We start from the raw sequence: 7642 nt of genomic DNA, 5'->3' as shown, positions 1-7642 counted from the left end.
GTCATTGGAGCACCCGTGTCTTTATTACCACAAGCAACTTTAGTGTTAGATACAGGATCCAACCTTTGAAATAAAGGTGGATCTACAGTTTTTATACTAAAAGGAAACTCAATTTTCTTACTAAAAGGAAACTCAATTTTCTTTAATACTACATCCGTATAAAGAAAAATAAGATTTAGTGTTTAAATCATACAATATATATTCTTTTTGTACTTCTTAATAGCCTATAAACATTGACGTTCTAGTTTTGGACTCCAACTTATCAGTTTGATTTACTATTTTTGCATGACAGAACCATTCTAACACTCTCATGAGACTTGACATTCCTATCACAAAATAAGGCAATCTATAAATATACACAACAATAAAAACACAATGCCCCCAAAATTTGATTGGTATGTTAGCTTGTAGTTTAGAGCTCTTGTGACTTTCAATATATGTCTGCGTTTTCTCTCAGCTACCCCATTTTTTTGAGGGTATATATATGTACATGTTCTCTGCTGAATCATCCCAAGATTTCTAAATATGGTAGTGCATCCATCATTTATAAATTCAGTACCATTATCAGTTCTTCAAATTTTTATAGTTTTATTAAACTAAGTTTTCACATACACAAGGACCTGGTGTATACTTATGCAAGCATCATATCAGTTTAAGTAGATAGATTCAGGTCGTTCTTGAGTATTCATCAACCATAGTTAAAAAAAATACTTGTTTTCATCAACTGTGAGAAATTTATAAGGATGATATACCGTGATTTCACGGTATTTTTAATTCTTTTTCCTTAAGCTTAGTGTGTATCCAAAAGCTTTTTTGTATTAATTTTTATGTAAGTTTCTCTTTATTTGCATGAAATTTGTCTAAAGATGAACACGAATGTTTTTGAGCAAAAAATGCAGCATCCTTTTTCTGTCTTCTCTCCACAGAGGAAGGAAAGCACCGCCAAGCCAACAAGAAAGCAGAAACTGCATGAGGTAAGACTAAGGGCCTTGCCTTATGCGCCCTGCAAGAGATTACCGGGGGTCTCGGTACTAGGGGGGCGCGGGAACAAGAAACTCTAGTAAATAAGTTACCATCTACGGAGCTTGTGACGGTCCGTCGAGCCTGTGATGGTCCATAGGTGGCATCATAGTGAAGCTGCTGAAGAAAGATGGGGAAGTTTGACAAAGTGTGGGATTACGGAGTTCATGACAGATTGTCATAGCCACGACGGTCCGTCCTACTGGTTCGTCGTGATGATCAGAGAGTAGTCCCAGTACCCAAATTCCAAGAAGTCTAAGTATTATGAAACGAAACCCCTTGACGGACCGTCGTGCTTGGAACGGTCCGTCATACCTGTTCGTCGAGGGTAATGAAGAAGCATCAGAAGGATTTGTAAAGTATAGGATGACGTAGGCCATGACGGCCCGTCGTGCATGACGGCCCATCACGAGGTTCGTTGACTCGAACGCGTTTTGATAGATTTTCAGCAATTAGAGTCCTTCTTTTATTAGGTTTTTGTTTTTTATAAATAGTTGGAAAAACTCATTTTTGGGGTTAGACTCTCTTATTGTTAGATTCTCTTATGTTAGCCTCGTCGTTAGTAGACTTTGTGTTTGTTATAATTTTGGAGAATCTTTAGTCTTCAATTAATTTCAGTAATTGATCCACTTTTTCTGGAATTCATTGTTGGTGCGTTTGTTGATTAATCAAGTGAACTTCTGGACTTTATTCTTCCTCATTGAAGTAAGTCCATGAATTTTTATATTACATATATGAATATTGTGATTATGACTATGTGTAACTAAACTCCATAATTAGGGTTGTGGGAACCATGGGTGAATAATGAGGTAAAATATAACTAAAATAATAATTCTAGAATAGTGTCTTGCATGTATTGATAATCTTTCGCTTAGAAGTCTTTTTAATGGATGACCAACGTTAGAACTCGACTTAATGCTACTAGCCGTACCAAGGAGGTAGATAATAGGAAAAGAATTATCAGCATAGATTTAGTGTATATTATCTAATAGGCTAGTATTGATTGGTACGAGGTAATAACTTAGTCAAATATCGAATATAATGCTTAATATGAGGTAAAGGTAAGGGTTAGTATAACGACACACGTAGCCGGACCAAGGTGCGGAGTGAAATTTTCTAGATGCCGGACCAAGGATTTAGAAATACATAACTTATCACTTTGCATGCAAGATACTAGGAAAGAATTGTTATAGTTAGAATTATCAAGTTAGGAACCCGTGGGGAACACTTAAACCCTAGTTACTTTGATTAATTGATTAAACTCCAAGATTTGAATCTGTTAGTATTTACTTTAATTTAGTTAGTTATCTTTATTAATTTAGAAATACCCTCCCCCTCCCCACCTTATTGTCTTTTGTTTACTAAGGAAATAATTGACTAAATAATAGTAATAATAGATTAAAGTTAAGTCTGAACTATTTTCCTCGTGGGAACGATCCCAACCTCATTAGTTGGGTTCTTTACTTGATACGACCGCTTTACTTCTTATTTGAGAAGTAAGTTTGAGCGTATCAAATAAACCCAATGAATTATATCAAAACTACTTACAGATTTTATAGTACTAGCTGAAAAAGGAAATCTAGCTTGTTTTGCACTAGGACATACAAAACATTTATGTAGTACTCTAGCTATAGTTTCTATTTTTCTATTTAGTTGTTAATTGAGCATATTAGTATACACATTCCCCAATATCTTATGCCACAAGTTCAAATCTTATTCATTATCAGTCGAATGAGTAGTGTTAACAACTACCTTGGCTTCATGAGTAGGTTGCTTAGGTTTTTGATTAAGTAGATAGAGTTCATACTTCAGTCTACCAATCTCCATCACCTTTCAACTTGAGAGATCTTGAAAAATACAAAAGTCAGAATTAAAAAAAATCCAGAATTTAGTTCCCTCGTGGCTTGGGTGACTTTAAATACAGACAATAAGTTGTATTCAAACTGTGGTAGAAGGAACACACTTTTAGTATACTTCTACTTGAAATTGAATTAAGTCATATATGTGTAACAAGCAAGATGTCTCCATTAAGAAGATAAACCTTTTTAGGATTGACATTTGCAATAACTGAGGATCTATCTAGCATGTGAACATCATATACCATGTGATTTGTTGCTCCAGTGTCTAGAATCCAGTTCTTATTATTATCATAAACTAGACAAACACTCTTATGCATATTTCACAGGTTTTACCTGCATATTTAGATATCCTGCCACATTACATTTTCTGAAGCACAATTATTATTGTTCAACAACTAGAGTATTTGGTCATATTTCTCTTCAGAAAACAGATAGGATTTAGGTTGTACTTGCATTCCTTCAGCCATCTGACACCTTGAATCATACTCCTGTTTCTGATAGAGACTAGTCACATTTTTTATAACCAGACTTTCTTGTCGCTGAATAATTGTAGGATCTTGCTCAGCCTGAACATGATAAGATCCTCCTTATCCACTTGTGTTTTCCTTTTTATTTTTTTTAACTTGATAGCCGATTAACTCGTAGCAGTTTTTCTTAACATGACCCTTCAGTTTACAGAAGTCACATTGCACATTATAATCCTTTTTAAATCTTTGAACACCTACACCTGCTTTTTTGAGTACAATATTGAAGCTTCATATTGTGACGAAGCATAGTGAAATTTTGGTCCATTTCCAAGTAGACCAACAAAAAAACTAGTATTTCCTTTTGCCCTTCATCATTTAGGATCATGACATATACTTGATTTTCAAATGTCAAATGTGTCATTAGGAGTATTTGGCTTCTTGTATGATAATATGTATCATTCAGTCCCATTATGAACTAATACAACTTTTGTCTTTGCAGATAAACCAAGAGATCTCTGGATTTTTCAAAGTAACACCTGAGAAGAGGAACAAGAGCCTCAAGATCATTCCATAAACCTTTAAGTTTGGTAAAATAGATTGAAACAAATGATGTTCCCTAAGTTAAAGATGTAATTACTTTGTAGAGATTGAAAGTTCTTGCACCATTGATTTTATCAAATATTTCTTTCAATTCTTCCCACAAAACCCATGTATTAGATGCATTAATAAAACCACTTAGTAGACTATTAGACACATAATTCATCAACCATGATAACACTACAACATTAAACCTTTTCTATTTTAGCCCAAAGTTCTTTTGCATATTTCTCTTTCTTACATGTACCATCTATGAATCCTATATTTTTTCATCCTAAATAAGCTATGCATACAAATCTACTCCAAACAGATTTGTAGAGATTGAAAGTTCTTGCACCATTGATTTTATCAAATCTTTCTTTCAATTCTTCCCACAAAACCCATGTATTAGATGCATAAATAAAACCACTTAGTAGACTATTAGACACATAAGTCATCAACCACGATAACACTACAACATTAAACCTTTTCTATTTTAGCCCAAAGTTCTTTTGCAAATTTCTCTTTCTTACATGTACCATCTATGAATCCTATATTGTTTCATCCTAAATAATCTATGCATACAAATCTACTCCAAACAGAGTAATTTTCTATTATAGTCAATTGAAGAGAAACCAAAGAAACACCACTCAGATCAGAAGTATGTAAATGGAGAAGATGACTGAGATCAATCATTTGTGTCACTGGATTAACCTGCTGGTAGCAAGTCGTCATTGCCACAGTTTGTGATCTTGATTTTTGTGGATTTCTTATCACCAAAATAAAATCCCAAAATTTGAGACAAAGAAGTTAGAAAGAGAACACTTCTATAGTTAGATACTCATAATGCTCGAATACCATGAATGATCTTAGGCGTACTTATATGCCTAATAACTACTTTATCTCATATATTTAGCCGAGTTGAGGACATTTTTGATGGAAAAGTTAAGTATTTAGAGTTGTTTTGATTCCGCATCTTCTAACCAATATGATTAGATTTTTCAGGCAAAAGATCATTGGAAAACGAGTTGAATTTGGGCACCAGATCAAAAGTCAGAAAGTAGAAGAAAAAGTGGCGGAAAAGAAGAACCAAGAAGATAGAAATTTCATTGGAAAAGGAGAATCTCCTCATCGCGGAGGCATTTCTTCCATGCAGAGAAGGAATTCCCCATAACAGGGGAGTTCGCGATAGAGTTGTGTCGTGGGGGGTCATTCCACCCATGAGCCAAGTGGTGCGAGGGAACAGGTCCGCGTGGACACAGAAATCATCCCACGTGTTTTTTTAGACTATAAATAGTTTAAGTGTCCTCTTATTGTACAATACACTTTCCAAAAAAAGACGAGAGCTAGGAAAAAAGGCGATTTTGGTGCCATTTTCTAGGATTTTTCCTCTTCTTCCTCATCTTGGATAATACATTCTATATTGTTATTTGATGTTATGAGTAGCTAAAACCCCTTTTCCTAGGGTTGTAGCTATGATTGATGGTTTAATGTGAACTTATTTCTTTTAAAAGAAGGGTTATTTTAAACTTTATGCTTGTCTTCTTATTTTTACTATTTTAATGCTTGATCAACATTAGAATAAATTTAGTGTCCAAAATTTAGTGTCCACTCTTGAACTCGGAAGATGAATAGAGGGATAGATCGAAGAATGCAAGAGGTGTGTTCATTCTAGGGTAAGTTTTACATTATTTTCTTGTCTAGGATAGCAATTATACCTACACAAAACACTTGGTTGAAATGCAAGACGAATGCTTAGTGCACCTTTATTGGTTAATACCTAACCCCGTTTGATGAAGTAGTTAGGTTGTCAATAATGGTAGGCGATTAAAGGTTTGAAGATCATGTTCGTAAAATGAACCTTACCAACCCGTAATGAATTAACCCTTTGAACATTTGGATGTAACTACATTGTAACGAAAATCAATTTATGCTAAAACCCTGGGATATCTTTCCAACTTGTGAATTTTCTTTGTTGAAATCATTAACTTATAGTAACTAATTCTTGTTAATGTTAAATTAGTAGTTTAAACAAATTTATCAATCTAATGGATACTTTAGTGAGTTTAGATAATCATTGCAAATTTTTATTCTTTGATTTGAAGTCCCTTGGGTATGAACATTAGGCTCGAAAGAGTCTATTTACTACTTAAATGACCACTACACTTGCGTTTGATTTTGGATGCAACAAGTTTTTGGCGCCGTTGCTGTGGACTTTTAAATCGAAAGATATCTAATATCTGAGTGTCTAAATTATTTCTACAAGTGTTGACAACTAGATCTTCGCTCGTCATTTGTGCAGGTTGTATTAGGTTCTCGCACTGGAAAACGACTAGAGTTTGGTAGAGCCTCAATCTGAATCGTAGGGATTTGTTCATTATCGTAGAAGGCAAACCATTCCGGTCCTCGTGTGGTTAGGGAACTTGAAAACCCACAAGAGATGGAATACCAAGATCTACCGGTGATGATGGCAGAAATGAAAGTAAAGGATGTGGCAATCCCACATACCACCAATGTTACTTCAAGTATTCAGAAGGCCGCACCGGGTGGGAGGTTTGAATTGAAGTAGAACATGGTGAAATTATTGCACACAAATGGGCAGTTCACACGTCTATCTCACGAGGATCCACGAGTGCATCTACAGAACTTCCTCAAGATCAGTCACACATACACTCCAGCGCGGAGTGAACTCTAACTATGTGCGACTCACATTATTTCTCTTTTCTCTGCTTGGGGAAGCAAAAAGATGGTTAATTTCTGAACCCGCAAATTCCATAACAACTTGGGATGATCTTAATCGAAAATTCTTGATACAGTTCTTCCCATCTACTAAAACAGGGAAGTTAAGAAGCGACATATTAAGCTTCCTACAAAAAGTTGAGGAAATTTTTTATCAAGCATGGGATAGGTTAGAGTCTCTATTATTGAGTTGCCCACATCATCATCAAGCTAACGAAGTGTTGGTCCAGCCCCTTATTTAGGGGTTGGAACCAAACACCAAAATTTTACATGATTCTGCTGCAGGTGGACAAGCTTTGGAAAAGACATATGGAGTTGTTTATATTGCTTAATCGAATTTCACAAGGTAAACCCTGAGCGGAATGGCAGAGGAGTGAAACTGGTCGTACAGAAGACTACTAGAGTTTTGAAGATTGATGCAGTCAGAACTTTGTCAGCTTAGATTGCATCAATATAGAACACGATGACTATTCATTTCAAGAACATGTCACCAGGACAACAACAAGTCAAAGTCAATATGGTTCACCAACCACAAGTTTGGTGTGAAGTATGTGGATGTGGTGATCATAGTGCTAAGGTATGTGGGGCAAACCCAAAATCTGTTCATTTTATAGGTAATGCTCAACGAGGAGGAAATCACCAAGGCTGTCACGATTGGGGAGCACCCCCTAGAAGTAACATGGCGTACTTGACCTCTCGAAGGTCTTATACAATTCCATAGTTATCATTCATCGCATTGTCATAGGAAAATTAGTGAAAAACTTAAAACTTTTCATAGCACATCATATGCTAGAAACTTTACTTCATATATATATATAAAATATCGTAAGTACATATTTACACTCAAGTATCTTTTTGCCATCACTCAATATCATAACAGTACATTAGGAACAAGACCCTTACAAAATAATACATAAGTACAATAATACTACACTTTACAGTAAACCATAATGTAGGAGATCCTTGGACTTAAAGATTCCT

The 7642-nt window shown here is 35.2% G+C and overlaps 1 non-coding gene across 1 annotated transcript; it reads right to left on the bottom strand.

Annotated features, from left to right (window-relative positions):
* Window positions 1-6762: 6762 nt before the first annotated feature.
* On the bottom strand, window positions 6763-6869 carry LOC112941946 (small nucleolar RNA R71). The gene has a single exon (XR_003247605.1). It is a non-coding gene; the product is annotated as a small nucleolar RNA R71 (small nucleolar RNA).
* Window positions 6870-7642: the final 773 nt, after the last annotated feature.

Source organism: Solanum lycopersicum, chromosome 7 (genome assembly GCF_036512215.1).
Source record: "Solanum lycopersicum chromosome 7, SLM_r2.1".
Lineage (NCBI taxonomy): Eukaryota > Viridiplantae > Streptophyta > Magnoliopsida > Solanales > Solanaceae > Solanum > Solanum lycopersicum.
The sequence above is the reverse complement of the archived record's forward strand: the minus strand, read 5'-3'. Positions and strand labels throughout refer to the sequence as shown.